Consider the following 22,049-nt stretch of genomic DNA (forward strand, 5'->3'; position numbering starts at 1 on the left):
GCCGCGCCGGGCGGGGGAGGGGCGAGCGGGGCGAGCGGGGCTGCGGGCGGACGGCGCGCAGGGGGCGGGGCGGCGCGGTGCCATGGCGACGGCCCGGGGGCGGCGGGCGCGGCGGGCGCGGCCAGGTAGGCTCCGGGGAGAGCCTGGAGGGGCGGGAAGCTGGGCGAGGAGGGTATGCGGGCCTGCGCTGCGATCGCGCAGCGCCTGCGTGGTTTCCAGGCGCTTGCTTTCTAGCGACTCCACGATGCAGACCAAGTAAAGGGAAAGAGAAGACCTTTCTGGGGCCAACGTTCTCTAACGCGTTGACCGCTCACATTCCGAAAAACCCTTGGACACTTCACCTCCACAGAGAAAGCCCATCTGGAAGAAAACTAAGACAAGTACGACTTCATTTTATTTGACTTTAGCCTTTTAGAGAGTTCTTGCTTTGGCTTTTTTTTTTTTTTTTAAACGTGTTCCAGAGTGATGGTAAAATTTGAAGGTATAAATGATTGGGAGACCTAGAAAATGTTGAAGTGTCTGCACATATACAAGAAAGGCTTTTGGAGTCAATGATAAGAAGCCATCTTCACCTGCTTAAGAATACAGTTTTTTTAAATTGAGATATAATTGACGTATAACGTCCTATTCGTTTTATTTTTTTATTTTTTTTAAAGATTTTATTTATTTATTTGAGAGAGAGAGAGAGCACATGAGAGGGGGGAGGGTCAGAGGGAGAAGCAGGCTCCCCGATGAGCAGGGAGCCCGATGCGGGACTCGATCCAGGGACTCCAGGATCATGACCTGAGCCGAAGGCAGTCGCCCAACCAACTGAGCCACCCAGGCACCCACGTCCTATTCGTTTTAGATATACAGCATAAAGATTCGTGGGGTTTGGGGTTTTTTTTTTTTTAAGTTTTTATTTAAATTCCAGTTAGTAAAAAAATAAATACATAAATTCCAATTGCTTAATATACAGTGTAATATTAGTTTCGGGTGTACAATATAGTGATTCAACACTAACATGTAACACCCGGTGCTCATCACAGCAAGTGCACTCCTTCATCCCCATCACCTATTTCACCCATTACCCCCCCCACTTCACCTACCTCTCCTCTGATAACCATCCAGTTGTTTTCCATAGTGAAGGGTCTGGTTCTAGGTTTGCCTTTTTTTTTTTTTTTTAACATTTGCTCATCTGTTTTGTTTCTTAAATTCAACATATGAGTGAAATTATATGGTATTTGTTTCTCTGACCCACTTATTTCGCTTAACATAATACTGTCTAGCTCCAAACATGTTATTGCAAATGGCAAGACCATTCTTTTTTTATGGCTTTTTCATGGCTGAGTACTAGTCCGTTGTATGTGTGCATGCCACCTCTTTATCCATTCATCAGTGGATGGACACTTGAGCTGTTTCCATAATTTGGCCATTGTAGATAATGCTGCTATAAACATCATGTATCCCTTTGAATTAGTATTTTTGTATTCTTTGGGTAAATACCTAGTAGTGCAATTGCTGGATCATATGGTAGTTCTATTTTTAACATTTTGTGGAACCTCCATGCTGTTTTCCAGTGGCTGCACCAGCTTGCATTCCCACCAGCAGTGCAAGAGGGTTCCCCTTTCTCCACATCCTCACTCACACCTGTTGTTTCTTTGTGTTGTAGATTTTAGCCATTCTGACAGGTGTGAGATGATATCTCATTGTAGTTTATTATTTTTTTCTTTAAGACTTTATTTATTTGACAGAGACACACACAGCGAGAGAAGGAACACAAGCAGGGGGAGTGGGAGAGGGAGAAGCAGGCTTCCCGCGGAGCAGGGAGCCTGACTCGGGGCTCAGTCCCAGGACCCTGGGATCATGACCCGAGCCAAAGGCAGACGCTTAACGATTGAGCCACCCAGGTACCCCTTGTTGTAGTTTCGATTTGCATTACAAAGTAATGATTTGATATGTGTGTATATATATAATGCAAAATGATTACCAAAATTGTTTAGTTAACATCTTGTATATATATAGCAAATCTATAATACAGTATTGTTGACTGTGGTCCCCATGCTGTACATTACATCCCAGGACTTATAACTGGAGGTTTGTACCTTTTTTTTTTTTAAGATTTTATTTATTTATTTGAGAGAGAGAGAATGAGAGAAAGCACATGAGAGGGGTTAGGGTCAGAGGGAGAAGCAGACTCCCTGCCGAGCAGGGAGCCCGATGCGGGACTCGAACCCAGGACTCCAGGATCATGACCTGAGCTGAAGGCAGTCGTTTAACCAACTGAGCCACCCAGGTGCCCGGAGGTTTGTACCTTTTGACCACCTTACCCATTTGGTCCACTTCTACCCCACAATGGCGATCACCAATCTGTTCTCTGAAGAATACAAATATTTTGTAATATAGAAATCTAAATTGAGTGGTCAACATAGCAGTATCATGAAATTCTAGATTTTGCCACCTACTGAAGAATATACTGTATTGGATGATTTACTAAACCATAATCTTAAAGATTGTATTGCAGAATTAAAAGAATTTCTTTTTTTCCCCCCCTTTGGTACTTGCTTAGAATAGTAACATGACAGCTAGATATGCAAGGAATTTGTGAGTAAAATGAGACCACTGCTGGCTTTGCATATTATCTGCTCTCCAGGAAAGGAATTCTGTATAAGCCAGAATTTGGACTCCTGGTGACATTGATGTTAATATGTTCACTTCTCACTTCTTTTTTTAAACATCCTTATTGTAATATAATTCACATACCATACAATCCACTCATTTAAAGTATACAAAGGTCAGTATATTCACAGTTGTTCGACCATCACTAATTCTAGAACAATTTCATCACCCCCCAAAAAAGACTACATACCTATTAGCAGTCACTTCCTATTCTCCCCTCTCCTCCCTGGACAACCAGCAATCTGCCTTCTGTTTCTTTTCTTTTCTTTTAAGATTTTATTTATTTATTTGACAGAGAGCACAAGCAGGGGGAGAGGCAGGGCGAGGGAGAAGCAGGCTCCCCACGGAGCAGGGAGCCGGGCTCGATCCCAGGATTGAGCCGAAGGCAGACGCTTAACTGACTGAGCCACCCAGGCCTTCTGTTTTCTATGAATTTTCCTATTCTGGACATTTCACATCAATGGAATCCTACTCTATGCAGCCTTTTATGTCTAGCTGCTTTCACTTAGCATATGCTTTCAAGGTTCACCCATGTTGTAGCATATATCAGTACTTCCTTAATGCCAAATAATATTCACTGAATAGATATATCACATTTTGCTTATCCATTCATCAATTAATGGACATTTGAGTCGTTTGCACCTTCGGGCTATTATGAACGATGCTGCTATAAACATTCATGTACAGGTTTTCTGTGTAGACATGTTTTCATTTCTTTTGGGTATATATCTAGAATGAGAATTGCTGGGTTATGTATTTAGCTTTTATTTTTAGATTTTATTTTTAAGTAATCTTTACACCCAACGTGCTGGAACTCACGATCCCCAGATCGAGTTGCATGCTCTACTGACTGAGCCAGCCAGGTGCCCCATAGATGTTTAGCTGTTTGAGCAACTGACAAACTGCTTTGCACAGCAGCTGCACCATTTTTCATTTCCACCAGCGATGTATGAGGTTCCCATTTATCTACCTCCTCTCCCGCACTTGTTACTGTCTGTCTTTTTTATTACAGCCACACTAGTAGGTGTGAACTGGTATCTCATTGTGGTTCTGCTTTTCATTTCTCTAAGGGCTAATGAAATTGAGCATCTTTTCCTGTGTTTAGTAACCATTTGTCTAGGGGTGCCTGGGTGGCTCAGTTGGTTAAGCGACTGCCTTCGGCTCAGGTCATGATCCTGGAGTCCCAGGATTGAGTCCCGCATCGGGCTCCCTCCTCAGCAGGGAGTCTGCTTCTCCCTCTGACCCTCCCCCCTCTTGTGCTCTCTCTCTTTCATTCTCTCTCTCAAATAAATAAATAAAATCTTTTTAAAAAAAAAAGTAACTATTTGTCTATCTTCTTTGGCCAAATAGTGTTCACTTTTTAGTTGAGTTACTTGTCTTTTTATTGTTTTCAGTTGTCAGAGTTCTTTATATATTCTAGGCGCCAGTCCCTTATCAGATGTGCAATTTGCAAGTCTTTTTTGAGTACAGTTGACACAGTGGTATGTTAATTTCAGGTATACAACGCAGTGATTCACCTGCTTTGTACATGATGCTGTGCTCACCACTGCCGTCTGTCACCGCACAATACCATTACAGTACCACCGACTGTATTCCCAGTGCTGTACCTATTGTTCCTGTGACTTATTCACTCCATAGCTGGAGGCCTGTATCTCTGACTCCTCTTCACCCACTTGGCCCATCCCCCTCTGGCCAGTCCGTTCTCTGTACCTATAGGTCTGATCGCAATTTGTAAATATGTTTTCCCATTCTGTGGGTGGTCTTTTCACTTTCTTGATGGTGTCATTTGTAGCACAAAAGTTTTTATTTTGATAGAGTCCAGTTTATCTATTTTTTCTCTTGTCTCTTACACTTTTGATACAACACATTGACTTTTACAAGGCATGTTTAATCATTTAATATTGTCTGAGCTAGTTTGGGCTGCTGTAATGGGACACCATAGACTGGGTGGCTTAGAAACAACAGAAATGTATTTCTCAGTTCTGGAGGCTGGAAATCCAAGGTCAGGGTACCAACGTGGTCGGGTCGGCGCAGACTGCTGACTTACTGTGTCCTTATGTGACTGAGAGCAGAAGGAGGAAACAAGCTCTCTAGTGACTCTTATAAGGGCACTAATCTCATTCATGAATGCTTCACCTTTATGAACTTATCTAATGCTAATTACCTCCCGAAGTACAGCTGACCTTTGAACAACAAGGGTTCAAACTGTGCAGATCCACTTATACGGAGATTTTTTTCAATGAAAGCACTGTAAGTGTATTTTCTCTTCCTCAAGATTTTCTTAATAACCTCATTTCTCTAGTTCACTTTATCATAAGAATACAGTAGGGGCACCTGGCCAGCGCTGTTGGTTGGGCACTCTTGTTTTGCCTCAGGTCATGATCTTAGGGTCGGGGTCATGAGATCAAGCTCTGCTTTGGTTGCAGGAGCCTGCTTGGGATTTTCTCTCTCCCTCCCTCTGCCCCTCCCTACCACTTGCACACTCTCTCTCTCTCTCTCTCAAAATAAACAAAAACAAAAAACCTATCTTGACTCTACATCTCCTTCAAACTATGCCTTCTTTCTTTGCCTCCTTGACAGCAAAACCTCTCAAAAGAGACATCTTTTTTATTCCCTTACTCCTATACCGTTCTGAGAAAATTCTCTTGTCAGAGTCACCAACGACCTCCATTAGGCCAAGATCAGTTCCAGCTCTGTGTCCGATACTTACTGGCCTTGACAACAGCATCCAGCACAGTTGAGCACTTAGGAAACCCTTTCCCCTATATTGTCTTCCATGAGGCCACACACTGGTTTTCCACTGGAAGCTCTTCCTCAGGTTCATTTGCTGCCTCCTCCACCCAGCCTTTTAAATATTGTAGAGGGGCGCCTGGCTGACTCAGTCAGTAGAGCATATGACTCTTAATCTTGGGGTTGTAAGTTGGAGCCCCACATTGGGTGTAGAGATTGCTTAAAATCTAAAGAACAAAACAAAAACCCCCAAAGGCATAATAAATGAATGAATGAATGAATGTTGTAGAGCCACAGGGTCAGTGTTGAGCCCTCTCCTCTCTGTTGACACCCCTTCCCTAAGTCTTGGGCCCATGGCTCTAAAGAGCATGTACGTATGCTGGGTGCCAAGTAGCCAAAATCTCTTCCCTGAATTCCAGTTACATGTCCAGCTGCATAACTGTTACTTGTATTGGGCTGCATAATAGATGGTCTCTGCAAATCTGTCCTCTCCTCCTCCCCCAGAGCAAATGTCATCATTAGCCATCCAGGGGCCCAAGCCCAAACCCTTGGCATCATCCTTGACTCCTTCCCCTCACGCAGTCTATCAGCAAATTAGAGTTGGTTGTACTGCAGATATTCAGAAACTTAACCATTCTCTTCTCTCCAACTCACCTGCGACCCCATAATCCAAGCTACCATCATGTCTTGTCTGGCTATTTCCCTGGTCCTGTTTTGCTCATGTCCCTTTTCAACCTACACTTCAGAAAGCAGTGTGACCTTAAATCATAAATCATGCTGTTCACTCATTCAAAATCCCTCAGTGATTCCCATTGTTCATTGAATAAAACCCAAGCTCCTTATGACCTGGAAGATCCTATGGCATTTAGCCACCTATGCTTCGCTTGCCTCATCTTATACCACACTCCCCTTCTCCTGTGTTTCAACCCCACTGGCTTTGGCTCTTCAATAAGACAAGCTCTTTCTTTCCTAGAGGCCTTTGTACTTGACATCTTGTTTGCCTGAAAAACTCTTCCCCTGGCTTTTTGCATGGCTGGTTTCTTCTCATTCTTCAGGTCTTAGCTCAAATGTCACCTCCTCATTTGTGCATTAATTCATTTAACAAATATTTATTGAGCACCTTGCATCTTAGGCCCTGTTCTAGGTGCTGAGCATACAACATCCACGTTTGTGTGGCTCCTCCAAGAAGCAGACACCCAGATAGAAATAGACGTGTTAAGAGATTTATTGGGGAAAATGCATGTGAAGGATAAGGGGTAAAAGAGAAGGTGAGGAGACGGAAGATTTAGGTTTAGATTTTCAGACCGCATACAGGTCAGCTACCATGGAAAGGGGAGAAGAAAGTGATAGGGTTTTGGAATATAGGTGAGGTTTGGTGGGGTGAGGTCTGGAGCCCATGACCAAGCAAGAATTCTTGAGACATTTTTGGTGCAAAATGGTTTATTAAAGCAAGGGGACAGGACCCCGTGGGCTGAAAGAGATGTGGCACTGGGATCTCCAGGAGTGGTGATTATATACTCAGGAGTTGGGGTAAGTAAGGAAAAGGGAGGTTTCAAAAGAACTTTCATATGCTAAAGAGGACCAACCTACAAGATACCTACAAGATATTAGAGGTCTTGTCATTGTCAAGATAAGGTTGTTTTCCCCTCTAGCAAGGTATTAACGTTAACATAGTTGGTACAGGGGCTCCTGGGTGGCTCAGTTGTTGAGCGTCTGCCTTCGGCTCAGGTCGTGATCCCAGGGTCCTGGGATCGAGCCCCGCATTGGGCTCCCTGCTCCGCGGGGGGCCTGCTTCTCCCTCTCCCTCTCCCCCTGCTTGTGTTCCCTGTCTCGCTGTGTCTCTCTCTGTCAAATAAATAAAAAATAAAAAATCTTAAAAAAAAAAAGATAGTTGGTACAACCCTGGAAGAATGTCACACATGTCCCAGGAGTGGAGGGTGGGGGGAGGTTGCAGGGTGTCAGCCTCTGCTTTGTCTTCAGCTAGCCTTCTGCTCCCTCATCAGAAAGGAAGTAGCATCAAGTAGAAAGTCTCTGCAGAGCAGTTCCGAGAAAGTGTTTGGCCAAGCTGATGGGTCAAAGTTGCCCATTGGAAAAATCCCACCTCTTGCAGGAATGGGCCTGAATTAGCATTGCACCCTGTAAGTAGGATCAGCCCAGGGGGAGCTTGGCCTCTCACAAACACTGTGGTGGATCCAGAGGGCAAGAGCTGGGGTCCTAAGTCCACCTCCCTCCCCTCAGCAGGGAATCTGAGTCTCCCTGCTACCACAGCATGCTAGCAGGAAACACTTATCTTCCTTATGTTTCCTTGGAAGACAGAATTTGAATGTCCATTCCAGCTGCACACTATCAACCCACCTCACTCTTCCCCAGGGCAGGAAGAAGAAGTTAGCTGCTTGTTGAATTTGGAGTAGGAACTGCGCATGCTAGACTCAGTGCCACGTGGCTTTTCTCTCTGATGCCCTAGTGCTTGCCCGCCTGCAAGGTCTGCTCTCCTTGAGGAAATAAGCAAACTGGGGCAGGCTCTGTCCCTCTTGGGAAGCCTATGGTTGTCCAGCTGCCCCCGCCGACTCATTTAACATTAGTGTTTCTTATTTAGGGGTAAAGTTTGACCTTATCTTATTAGTAATAATGATAATTTTTTTAAGTAGGCTCCACACTGGGCGTGGAGCCCATTGCAGGGTTTGAACTCATGACCCTGAGATCAAGACCTAAACAGAAATCACAAGTTAGACGCTTAACCAACTGAGCCATCCGTGGCTCCTAATAAAGATGATTTTAAAAATCTCTACTTTTCGGGGGGGATGGGTTAGCCTGGTGATGGGTATTAAGGAGGGCACGTTCTGCATGGAGCACTGGGTGTTATATGCAAACAATGAATCATGGAACACTACATCAAAAACTAATGATGTAATGTATGGTGATTAACATAACATAATAATAAAAAAAATAAAAATGAAAAATGAAAAAAAAATTCTCTACTTTTCCATCTCCTGGGTCCTGTTTCTCAACAGGTTCCAAATTGAGAAGCTCCATCCCCACCCTGGAAAATCCCATCGCTCTAAACAAGATAGGCACTCTAAACAAGATAGGCAACGTCTGAGTACTCATGGGGCTTACATTCTAAGGATGAGTGAGTGAGCCCTCCTGACCACCCTCTCCTAAGTCACCTTCTTTTCTCCATCATTCCTTTATTATATCCCCTGTTCTTTCATGGCACTCAGTCAAAATCTGAAATAATTTCATTTGCTTGTTTACTTATTTGATAGCCTTCCCTCCTCCCCGCACTATCCTCCACCAAGAGAATGTAAATCCTTTGAGGTCAGAGACCTGCCCTGCCTTGTTTATTGCTAAAATTCCAGTACCGGGCGCCTGGGTGGCTCAGATGGTTAAGCGTCTGCCTTCGGCTCAGGTCATGATCCCAGGGTCCTGGGATCGAGTCCCACATCGGGCCTCCCGCTCCTTGGGAGCCTGCTTCTCCCTCTGCCTCTCTCTCTGTCTCTAATGAATAAAGAAATAAAATCTTTAAAAAATAAATAAATAAATAAATAAATAAAATAAAATTCCAGTACCTAGAAAAGAGCATGACTCTTCAACAAGTATTTATTGAGCACTGACAAGGTACAGAGGTGTAGCAGTGGGAAAACAAAACAAAACAAAACAAAAAAATTCCTCTCCTTGTGGAGCTTACATCCTACAGTGGGGAGACAGACAATAAGTTAAGAAAATAAATTGTATACTATATTTTTAAAAATTGTGTGGTATATTAAAGGGTGATAAGTGTTCTAGATTAAAATAAATCCAAAAAGGGGAATAATGCTGAAGCTCGGTGTTTCCATTTTAAGTAGTGTAGTCAGAGAAGGTCTGACTGAGTAAGTAACATTTGAAGAAGGACTTGAAGGGAGTGAAGAAGTGAGCCAAGTGGGTACCAGCGGGAGAGCATTCAGAGCAGAGGGAACAGAAGGCCCTGAGTCAGGAATAGGCCTGGCAGGGCCAGTATGGCCAAAGCAGAATGAGTGTTAGGGCAAGTAGAAGGTGATATTGGTGGCTTTTGATGCTAACATGGGAGCTGCTGGCAAGTTTTGAACAGAGGAGTGACCTGATCCCCTTAGGTTTTAAAAGGATCACTCTGCCAGGTGGAAAATAGGAGGGGAGCAAGAGGAACACGGAGACCAGTTATGCAAAAGGCGCAATGATCCAGGCGAGAGGAATGGTCCAGGTAAGAGATGCCGGGACTCGAATCAAGGTGGCAGTGATGAAGGTAGGGAGAAGTGGTTGGATTCTGGATATATTTTGAAGGAAGAGCCAACAGAATTTGGAAGTAGATGTGAAAATGAAAAAGGAGAGAGAGAGGTCAAGGATGACTGCAACTGTGAGTAGTAGGATGATGTTGCCATTCATTGAAATGGGGAGGATTATAGGTGGAGTAGAATTGAGGAGAAGATAATGGGTTCAGTTTTGGACATACTAAATCTAGGATATGTACGAGAATGTGAAGTAAGGATGTCAAGTAAATAGTTGGATGTAATAGACCTGGAATTTGGGAAAGAGGTCCACACCAGAGACATCAGCTGATCATCTTTGGTGCATAGATGAAATTTAAAGTCATGAAATGGGATGAAATCACCACAGGGGTGATTACAGCAAGAGAGGAAGTCTCTTTCTGAGCCCTGGGGCCTCCAACATTAAGAAGCAAAGAGTGGTTAAGGATGCAGCAAAGGAGACTGCCAAGGACTGGCCTGGACTAGGAGGAAAACCAGGGGACTTTGTATCTGTTAAGTTCAGTGAGCAAAGTATTTAAAGAAAGAAGGATGATCCCGTGTTTCAAATGCTGCTGATAGATCCCGTGAGATGAAGACAGAGATTGTCCAGTGAATTTAGCAACAAGCAGTTCTTTGGTGACCTTCAAAGCAGCTTTGGTGGAATGACAGGGCAGGAACCTGATTGGAGTGTGCTTAAGAAAGAATGTGAGGACACACAGAAATCAGTTGCATTTCTATACACTAACAATGAGACAGAAGAAAGAGAAATTGGAATTTATCCCGTTTACAATTGCACCAGAAACCATAAGATACGTAGGAATAAACCTAACCAAAGAGGTAAAGGATCTGTACTCTGAAAACTATGGAACACTTATGAAAGAAATTGAGGAAGACACAAAGAAATGGAAAAACATTCTATGCTCACAGTTTGGAAGAACAAATATTGTTAAAATGTCTATGCTACCTAGAGCAATCTATACATTCAATGCAATCCCTATCAAAATACCATCAACATTTTTCACAGAGCTGGAACGAATAATCCTAAAATTTGTTTGGAACCAGAAAAACCCTTGTAGCCAGAGGAAAGCTGAAAAAGAAAACCAAAGCTGGTGGCATCACAATTCTGGACTTCAATCTCTACTACAAAGCTGTAATCATCAAGACAATACGGTTCTGGCACAAAAACAGACACATAGATCAATGGAACAGAATAGGAAACCCAAAATGGACCCTCAACTCTATGGTCAACTAATCTTCAACAAAGCAGGAAAGAATATCTAATCGGAAAAAGTCTCTTCAACAAATGGTGTTGGGAAAATTGGACAGCCACAAGTAGAAGAATGAAACTGGACCATTCTCTTATTCCATACACAAAAATAAACTCGAAATGGATGAAAGACCTAAATGTGAGACAGGAATCCATCAAAATCCTAGAGGAGAACACAGGCGGCAACCTCTTTGACCTCGGTCACAGCAACTTCTTGCTAGACACGTCTCCAAAGGCAAGGGAAACAAAAGCAAAAATGAACTATTGGGACCTCATCAAGATAAAAAGCTTTTGCACAGCAAAGGAAACAGTCAACAAAACCGAAAGACAACCGACAGAATGGGAGCAGATATTTGCAAATGTCTTATCAGATAAAGGGTCAGTATCCAAGATGTACAAAGAACTTATCAAACTCAACACCCAAAAAACAAATAATCCAGTCAAGAAATGGGCAGAAGATGTGAACAGACATTTCTCTAAAGAAGACATACAAATGGCCAATAGACACATGAAAAAATGTTCAACATCACTCAGCAGCAGGGAAATACAGATCAAAACCACAATGAGATACCACCTCACACCTGTCAGAATGGATAAAATTAACAAGTCAGGAAACAACAAATGTTGGCGAGGATTTGGAGAAAGGGGAACTCTCTTACACTGCTGATGGGAATGCAAGCTGGTAAAGCTACTCTGGAAAACAGTATGGAGGTTCCTCAAAAAGTTAAAAAATAGAGCTACCCTATGACCCAGCGATTGCACTGTAAAGATACAAATGTAGTGATCCAAAGGGACACCTGCACCCCAATGTTTATAGCAGCAATGTCCACAATAGCCAAACTATGCAAAGAGCCCAGATGTCCATCAACAGATGAATGGATAAAGAAGATGTGGTCTATATATACAATGGAATATTACTCAGCCATCAAAAAATGAAATCTTACCATTTGCAACAATGTTGATGGAACTAGAGGGTATTTTTTTTAAAGATTTTATTTATTTATTTGTCAGAGAGAGAGAGAGCACAAGCAGGGGAGGGGCAGAGGGAGAGGGAGAAGCAGGCTCCCCGCTGAGCAAGGAGCCCAGTGTGGGACTCGATCCCAGGACCCTGGGATCGTGACCTGAGCCGAAGGCAAATGCTTAACTGACTGAGCCACCCAGCCGTCCCAACTAGAGGGTATTATTAATGCTAAGCAAAATCAGTCAATCAGGGAAAGAAATATCATATGATTTCATTCATATGTGGAATTTAAGAAACAAAACAGTGGATTATAGGGGAAGGGAGGGAAAAATAAAATTAGACAAAATCAGAGAGGGAGGCAAACGCTAAGAGACTCTTAACTATAGGAAACAAACTGAGGGTTGCTGGAGGGGAAGTGGGGATGAGGTAACTGGGTGATAGGCATTAAGGAGGGCACATGATGTAATGAGCACTGGGTGTTATATGCAACTGATGAATCACTAAACTCTACCTCTACACTAAACTCTACCTCATTAATGCTATATGCTAATTAATTGAATTTAAATAAAATTTTAAAAAAGAAACAATGTGGGGGGGCACCTGGCTGGCTTAGTTGGTAGAATACAATGTGACTCTTGATCTCAGGGTTGTGAGTTCAAGCCCCATGTTGGGCGTAGAGCCTACCTAAAAATAATAATAATAATAATAAATAATAATAATAATAAAACAAGGATAGACAACTCTCTCAAGAAGTTTTGGGCAAGGGCGCCTGGGTGGCTCAGTTGGTTAAGCGACTGCCTTCAGCTCAGGTCATGATCCTGGAGTCCCGGGATCGAGTCCCACGTCGGGCTCCCTGCTCAGCAGGGGGTCTGCTTCTCCCTCTGACCCTCTCCCCTCTCGTGCTCTCTGTCTCTCATTCTCTCTCTCTCAAATAAATAAATAAAATCTTTAAAAAAAAAAAAAAGAAGTTTTGGGCAAAAGAGAGCAGAGAAATGGGACCTTAGCAAGAAGTGGGTAAATGTATTTTGTTTTTAAGATTGGGAGAAATAATCACATATCTTGTATGTTAATGAGAATTATTAGTAGAGGGGGGAAAATATGAAGATTTAGGAAAAAGTAGAGAGAAAACAGGAGCACTGTTAGATTCTGTGCACTATTGGTGTCTTTGAATTCTTCACCTCCCAAGACGCATATCCTTATCCTATAAATTGGAAAAGGCTAGTTCCTCTTGAAAGGAAAATAATAGTAATTGTTTTTCTTACACAAAGCCTTGAAGTACTACATCTTGTTTGCTATTGCTGCTGACTTGGTGTTAGCACTTTTCTAGATGTTTCACTTTCTTCTTGCATAAAATGCTGCAGCATGCCTGCCAAGGGCTGCCTCCTGTTTATGAGGTCTTGTTGGTAGCTCTGTGTCTTTTCTGGCTATAATCACAGGTAGTGCCTGTGATTGAGTTAACACCTCTAAACATTAACTGTTTTAAATCTGTCTATTCTGACTCTCACTTGGGTTTAGGATTCAGAATTCCTCTTGCCTGGCGCAGGATCTGATCTCCATGGGATTACACGACCATGCCTAATGTCTGGGGTTGTTTGATACACTCAGCAGATGTGGTTGCCAAAGCCGGGGGAGGTGGGGAATGCCACTGACTCAGTCTCTCATCTATTCTCCTGTCCAGTAACCACTAACCGGGCTAAGCATTGGGCAAGACACAAAGATGAACTGGAGAATCAGGACACCCCAGGTCTTACCTGGCCCATAAGATACTTACAGTCAGGGAGAGAAAGAAAATACCTACAGAACTATAACACACGGTAGAACGTAGTAAGTGCCATAAAAGAAATTCAAGGAAAGCACTAAAAGAATCCAAAAGAAAAAGAGATTATTCCTTCCCGTTTGGGGGACGGAGCTCCGACTCACTGAAGCAGGCAGGGATTCTGAAGGAAATCTACCCATCAGCCTTCCTTACAATGATCTCAACTTGTATTACTATGTCCCCACATTTTAAAACATAATGATTCATTTTTTATAATCTCCTGAGAAGCAGGAACATTTTGACCCCACTTTCTTCTTCTTTTTTTTTTTTTAAGATTTTATTTATTTATTTGAGAGCATGAGCAAGAGAGAGAGAGAGCATGAGTGGAGGACGAGCAAGGGAGAGGAAAAAGCAGACTCCCCACTGAGCAGAGAGCCCACATGGGGCTCCATCCCAGGACCCTGAGATCATGACCTGAGCTGAAGGCACTTAACTGACTGAGCCGCCCAGGTGCCCCAACCCCACTTTCATTTTACAGCCAAATGGACTGATTCCACCTCTTTTTGATAACATTTTCCCCATTAATATTATATTTAAAATTTAATATTAGAAGAGTTTTATTGAATTTTTAAAACCTAATGAGTAGCTGCATTTTAATAAAAATAAGTTTGAATGTTTTTTTAATCAGGTGAACCCATTCACCAACTCGATACCTTTATTTCCTTATTAAGTAAAAAGAAAAATGTTATCTGAAGGAAACTCTACCTCTTGCTATATTTTCATAAGTCACCTACCTTCCTCTCTCTTTTCGCTTAAAAAAGATTGCTAAATGTGTCAGCTAGCGTAAGAAAGGGACAAGGTGGAAGGTCACCACCTCACGTGAGAGTAAATTAATCACATCAGATTTGAGGGGTTTGGGGAGAGAAGAGAAGTACCTATTATCACAAACAAACAAACAAAAGTACTAATTGCCTCTCTCCCCTCCTTCTCTCTAAATATTTCTGGTAGCTTCAAATGTGACTTAGCTGACATCACAGCAGATCCGAAAGAGGCAGGAAGAAGTTGTACACTGAATTTAGAAAACCACCCAAAAAATACAATTTGTTCTGTTTTAGAAGGTTATAAGTTGAATGTGAGCAAAAGGACAAAGAGCATATTCCCGCCATCCCCAGCTTCCAGCGTAGTGTGTCTGTGTATAAGAATATAAGGTGATAGGGGCGCCTGGGTGGCTCAGTCGTTAAGCGTCTGCCTTCAGCTCAGGTCATGATCCCAGGGTCCTGGGATCGAGCCCCGCATCGGGCTCCCTGCTCCGCGGGAAGCCTGCTTCTCCTTCTCCCACTCCCCTGCTTATGTTCCCTCTCTCGCTGTGTCTCTCTCTGTCAAATAAATAAATAAAATCTTAAAAAAAAAAAAAAGAATATAAGGTGATAGAACTGTTTAGAAGACAGTAAGTCAACCCTGTAAACTGTAAAACATAAGACACATTTCTATTTTTATGCAACCACATAAAAATCGCAAGTTTTGAAGTACCTGGGTGGCTCAGTCAGTTGAGCATCCAGTTCTTTTTTTTTTTTAAGATTTTATTTATTATTTGATATATATAGAGAGAGACAGGAGAGAGGGAACACAAGCAGGGGGAGTGGGAGAGGACGAAGCAGGCTCCCACTGAGCAAGGAGCCCGACGTGGGACTCAATCCCAGGACCCTGGGATCATGACCTGAGCTGAAGGCAGATGCTTAACAACTGAGCATCCCAGGTGCCCTGAGCATCCAATTCTTGATTTGGGCTCTGGTTATGATCTCAGGGTTGTGAGATTGAGCCCTGTGTCAGGCTCCACACTGGGTGTAAAGGCTGCTTAAGAGTCTCTCTCTCCTGGGGCGCCTGGGTGGCTCAGTCAGTTAAGCGTCCAACTCTTGGTTTTGGCTCAGGTCATGATCTCCGGGCTGTGAGATTGAGCTCTACATCAGGCTCCATGCTCAGCACAGAGTCTGCTTGAGATTCTCTCCCTCTTCTTTTGCCCCTCCCCCCACTAAAAAAAATCCCAAGTTTTTATAAGTTTTATGTATGTATAAAGAGCTATAAAAAACTTAAAAATGAACCTATGTTATTTGAACATTGCTGTCCATTGGTATATTTAGTACCTGTTTTCTTATATCTCTAGCTGACATATATTTTTCCTTTTTTTTTTTTTTTTAAGTATAGCTGACATTGACAACATATTTAAAATGAGGTTCCAGAATGCAGTTCTAGTTTGCACTATTCTGAGAAACAGGTTTCCAAATGATATTCTGGTATGTTTCTGTTCAACTGGACTTCATCACAGAGATTGTGTCTTTGTTTCTGAAAATTTGTACCAACAGTAAAATAGCAAATAATCACAGGAAGATTTTTTTTCAAGATTTTATTTATTTAAGAGAGAGAGACAGAGATAGTGAGAGGGAGCACAGGTGGGGAGGAGAGGGATCATGCCCTGAGCCAAAGGCAGACACTTAACCGACTGAACCACCCAGGCGCCCCTCACAGGAAGATTTTTTTTTTCCTTAAGATTTTATTTATTTATTTGACAGAGAGAGACACAGTGAGAAAGGGAACACAAGTGAGGGAGAGGGAGAAGCAGGCTCCCCGCCGAGCAGGGAGCCTGACGTGGGGCTTGATCCCAGGACCCCGGGATCATGACCTGAGCCGAAGGCAGACGCTTAATGACTGAGTCACCCAGGTGCCCCCACAGGAAGATTTTTAATTCTTACCTGTTTCTCTAAGGATATCCTTTCCTTTGGGGGAAACAAAAACAAAAACAAAAAAAACCCCTTTCATCATGAAATATAACACATACAGAAGTGTGCACAAAAGTTATCATAGAGTAAAACCTGTATATTCACCACCTTTGTCAAAGAAATAGTGTTGCCAGACCATAGTCACCCACTTACCTTCACAACCCTGTCCCTTGTATCTAGAGGGTCACCATCCTAACTCCCATAGTGATTATTTCCTTGCTTTTCTTCATAATTTTACCATTGATGTGTGCATCCCCAAACAATATACTATATGTTTTGCCCATTTTTGAAGTGTTTATAAATGAAATTATTCTATAGTCTTTTTCTATAACCTCTTTGTTGTTCAACATTATAAGATTCATCTATGTTATTTTATTTGGCTTGCATAGTCTATGCATGTTTATTGCTGTAAAATATTCCATTGCACGAATTGTATGCCACAACTTATTCATCCATTTTACTCTTTTTACATTTTTTCAGCTTGTTAATCTGCTCTGTGAAACACGGTGCAATGGTTGCAGAATTGTTCCTGCTTGTTGCAAGCGCCAACATTGGCCTTTTCAATGCCCCTGACTTTCCTCCTTCTGTTTTAGTGTAAAAGTTCACCATTTCCTTGAGATTTTTTCTTCTCATACAGCCCATGTCTTGCAAATCAGGGTTGGGTTCATTTTATTGTTTTCTCTAATCCAAGAAATTATAAATTATGCTGAGGCCAGCTGTCCTGCAACACATCAAAATGGGTGCTGAATCCAAATACAAAGATGACATCTGGTGTGGTCTTGTACGTTTTGGCTAGCTTCCCCCGAATTTCTTTTATGTACCTCACTTTCGCAGGATGAAGGATTGTTTCTGCTGAAGTAGTGGTTGGTCATGAACTTCCATCCAGACACTGACTGCATCATTCATGATGGCAGGCTATCCTTAGGCAGCCGGGGTGGAAAAGAGCCCATCTTATTCTTTCCAGATTTTGGCAGTTTTAAACAATGTTGTCGTGAATATTTTTGGTTTTGTATCCTGGCACACCTAAGCATATGCATCCCTTTTTTCTTGACTTGAAAACAACAGTGTCTTCATTATAATGGAATTTTTTTTTTCCTGGCAATTTCTCATATTTTTCTTAGTTTATTTATATTCATGTGCTTGAATAGAAAGTTTCTTAGTTTATTTATATTCATGTGCTTGCACCCCAAGTTATATATTTAATATTGGGAATATATATATCTTGTTTGTTCAATCTGGTAATGCTATCCAGCATCATTCAATGTGCAGAAAACAGGAGTACTTACACAAGTCGGGAGAACTACTAAAGCACAATAGTAAATTATGTGGGCCCTAGAATCATGTCGACTTTAAGCAAATTTTAGGCAAATTAAGCTTCTCCAATCTTCAATTTTTTAATCTATGAAATTTGGATAATAATACTTACAATGTTACTGTAAGGCATGTCCACAAGGACTCCTTACGAAGCAAGTAGCAAGTCCAACTCAAACCGTGTTAGATACTAAAGGACTTTATTGACCCACCTGACTTGAAGAAAAAGTGGGAAGCAGGGAATGGGGAATAGAGGGAGAATGAAATTTCTTCCTGCCAACAATAAATAAAAATCCTTCACTCTGAATGGGTCAACTATGCTCCCGTTACCCAACCCTGAACCAATCACTAGGGATGTGGGAAATGCCAACCACGATCAAACCAATCACAGCCCTCTCTCAGACCTGGGTGGCCAATCCCATTCTAAGCCTGTGGCTGGAACAAAATGGGAAAAGGACAAAATGGATATTAGGGAGGCAACCACAATGTCCACCAGATTCAGGAATAACAAGGTACAGGGCTCAGTCTAAGGCTTGGGGCTCAATGCCCTCTGTCAGCACTCATTGTTCTAGGGGCTGCCAACACCAGAATCTGCCCTGCCAGTCTCAATATTAAGATAAGCACTTTTCAAAGTGGTGAGATAAATCTACATGTCTTCATGAAAAAAAAAAAAAAGGTTATCCTGTAATTTCATGACTGGTGATTCTTACATTTGCAGAAAACATTTTCATAGCATGAATGGGACTGGGAATATAGCTGTTCTTTTCACACACAACCAAAAGCTGGTTTGTTGTTATTGATTAGAAGACTATTTTGCAAAGGGCCCAAAGTGTTGCACCCCAAAGATATAATTAAATGCTAAGAGCACACCGAGTAAATATTAAAAGTAAACCTGTCATCTGTGGAGAATTAAAAACCTTTCAAATGAAGGGAGGGTGAGAAAATTAGGGGAAATAGTATCCTACAAAAGATCTCAGGGGAAATAAAGTAGGGATTCTTGCCCTGGGCAGAAACAAAGTGAATATAAAAAGCATCCATTATAAGTATATTCACTGAGTTCACTGTCTGAGACTCCAAACAAAAAGGTTATAAAATAACAATAGTCGGCAAACAAGCTGGAAGGAACTTTCTGGAGTGATGGATGTTCTCTGGAATGTCAGGGTATGTGGGAATGGTTGCACAACTGTATAAATTTATTAAAAATTATCAAACTGTACACTTATAATGGGTGGATTTTATGGTGTGTAAATTATAATTCAATAAAGCCATTAAAATGTTCAAAAACACAAGTCACATTCCAAGAAATTACATTTTTATTACCAGTAAAATTGAAATGCTGTTTTTCCTCCTTCTCCCATCTTCTCTTCCTTTGTTTTTTTGTTTATTTCTTTTTTGTTTTTCTTTTAAGTGCATTCAGAAGGGATAGATAATGGAGGTGCCTGCTAGGAGACATTCCTTTGCTAAAGATGGGCCTGTCCAGCTAGTTGTCTGAAGGGGCCAACATCTGGTAATGATTTCATAGAAAGATCTTTGATCAGTGCTTCTCAGAGCCAAAACACGAGAGACCTAGACAGAGTCAAAGTCTGTGAAGTTTCTTTATGAACAGCAGAAGCACTGAGCTCATACATTTCTGAACCAGGACTACTTTGGGGGACAGGCTTTTTTTTTTTTTTTTTTAACTTCAGCCTTATTGAGGTATAATGGACATCTATAATAGTGACCTTAACCATGTTATTGATTTGACCTACATGGTTGGCAGATCAAAAACAGAATCTAGGGGCGCCTGAGTGGTTCAGTCAATTAAGAGGCCCACTCTTGGTTTCGGCTCAGGTCATGATCTCAGCATCGTGAGATCAAGCCCTGCGTCAGGCTCCAGGCTCAGCGGGGAGTATGCTTGTGGGTTCTCTTTCTCCTTATGCCCCTCCCCCCACTCGTGCTCTCTCTTTCTCTCTCTCTCTCTCTCAGGTAAATAAATCTTAAAACAAACAAACCAGATTCTAGCACATTTTTACCTGGAGGTCATGCCCTAGTCTGGGAGATGATGGGGTGAAGCTGCCATGTGAAGCCTTGAGAAAGAACATGTAACTCACAGTATCCAAAGATGGGGGAGTTGTGTTTTCAGCTTCCTTGTTGTCAAGTTCTTTCCTCACCTTGCTTCTACAGTCAAAACCCACACCTCTGAATTTGGGAGCAGTGACCTGGAATAAGGGGATAAGACTGCTGTATGTAGGGAGCTTTGGAATCTGCAAAGCAGAACTCACTAGAAACGTTAAATGCTCCAAACAACCAGCACACATGAGCACATGTAGTAGACACGGTATATTGAAGGAATGAAGACATGAAAGTTTTCTGAGGGCACCCAGCGGGCTCAGTCGGTAGAGCATGCAACTCTTGATCTCAGGGTGGTGAGTTCAAGCCCCATGTTGGGCGTGGAACCTACTTAAAAGAAAAGAAAGAAAGAAAAGTTTTCTCTATAGAAATAGTTACCTGGTGTTCTGATGGCCCAAACAGCAGAAGTAAGAGGAGAAACATATATGAGGAACAAAGGTGCAACATTTTATGAAGCACCAGGGTTTATCCAAGATAAAATGATTCATGACATGGGACATATTATGTATGTTCAGCATGGGACTACAAATACATACTCTGGAACCAGATTACCTGATTTCAAACTCACTTCCCCATTTTACTGTGACCTTGAGCAAGTTTCTTAACGTAAGACAATTCATGGTTTTTTTGGGGGGGTCCCGGACCCAATTCTGATGTGGGAGGAGGTGTTCCCACACACACGACCCAAGCACTTCTCAGACATCAGTAGGGTGTCTGACAATTCAAATCCGTTCTGACACCATTTGCCAGAGAGAGCATCAGATTCCACAGGTTAAGGGTTCAGTCCTTCAAGACTGCCCCCCCAGCCCCACACCCTTGCCCCAACACTTCAGATGCCAGTTGCAAGCCCCAGGCTGCTGCCTGTGCCTCTGACTCAACCAGCTACAGATAGGACATTCCAACAATCACCTCCTCGGGTTCCTCTAATTTACCAGAGAAACTCACAGAGCTCAGGGAAGCATGTTTAGCAGTTTATTAAAGGATATCATAAAGGATACAAATCAACAGCCGGATGAAGAGATGCACAGGGCGAGGTCTTTGGAAAGGGCACACAGCTTCCATGCCCCACCCCGGCCCCCAGAGCACCATCCTTCCTACTCTCCATGTGTTCACCAACCCAAGAGTTCTCCAAACCCAGTCCTTTTGTGTTTTCATGGAGGCTTCATTGCATAGTCAGGATTGACTTGACTGATTCAACCTCCAGTCTCTCTCCCCTCCCTGGAGGTCGGGGGCTGGGACTGAAATTTCCAGCCCTCCTGTCACATGGTTGGCCACCCTGGTAACCAGCCTTCCACTTTGGGTGAGATCCAAACGTCACCTTCATTAATGCAACAAAAGACACATTTATCACACTCAACACTTAGGTTTGGGGAGCTGTGAGCCAGAACTGTGAATGAAGACCGAATATATATAAGAAATCTATTTTGGTCATCTGAATGACCAGATATATATTTCTTATAAAATCGCAATACCCAGGGTCTAAATTGCCCATCTATAGGGCGCCTGGGTGGCTCAGTCGGTTGAGCGACTGCCTTCAGCTCAGGTCATGATCCTGGAGTCCCAGGATCGAGTTCCGCATTGGGCTTCCTGATCAGCGGGGAGTCTGCTTCTCCCTCTCATCCTCTTCCCTCTCATGCTCTCTCTCTCTCATTCTCTCTCTCTCAAATAAATAAAATCTTTAAAAATAAATAAATAAATTGCCCATCTATAAAATGGGAGTAAGAACAGTAGCTATTTCATATATGTGAAAATTAAATGAGTTGATCTCTGTAAAGTACTTGGAAAATTGCTTGACCCATAGTAAGCATTATAGAAGTGTTTTATTATTATTGCCTAGTTTTTCAACTTTCCTTTTAGTGAATAGCACTTCTCAGCCTTTCTTCATACACCATACCCTTCCCCACTTAGACCCATCTTTCACTACCAAAGATATGCGTACTTAGCTGAGACGCTCACTTCTGAATGTGAGTCTTGCCTGACTCTTATCCAATCTTGTGGATTCCTAGTGTCTACAGTGGAAAGATCGGATCACCTACATCAAAGGACATTAATACCGACTGCCATTACGAGAACATTAAACCAATCCAGAAGATGTTTCGTATAGAGGTTAAAGCCTATGGTTCTACTCTCAGCTCTATCACTAACCCACTTCATGACCCTCCTAGGAAATCACTTACCCTTTCTGTAACTCGATGTCCCTCATCTGTAAAACAGGGATAACACT

At 42.4% G+C, this 22,049-nt stretch overlaps 1 long non-coding RNA gene across 1 annotated transcript in view; it reads left to right on the forward strand.

Moving 5' to 3' along the window:
- The first annotated feature begins 74 nt into the window (after positions 1–74).
- Positions 75–22,049, forward strand: part of LOC129046481 (uncharacterized) — a 44,030-nt gene continuing 22,055 nt past the window's right edge. The window contains exon 1 of the long non-coding RNA XR_010411119.1: positions 75–380. This is a non-coding gene — a long non-coding RNA (uncharacterized LOC129046481). The remainder of the gene's footprint in view (positions 381–22,049) is intronic.

Source organism: Mirounga angustirostris, unplaced genomic scaffold (assembly GCF_029215605.1).
Source record: "Mirounga angustirostris isolate CCGP_5_RB_7025 unplaced genomic scaffold, mMirAng1.0.hap1 SCAF_4, whole genome shotgun sequence".
Lineage (NCBI taxonomy): Eukaryota > Metazoa > Chordata > Mammalia > Carnivora > Phocidae > Mirounga > Mirounga angustirostris.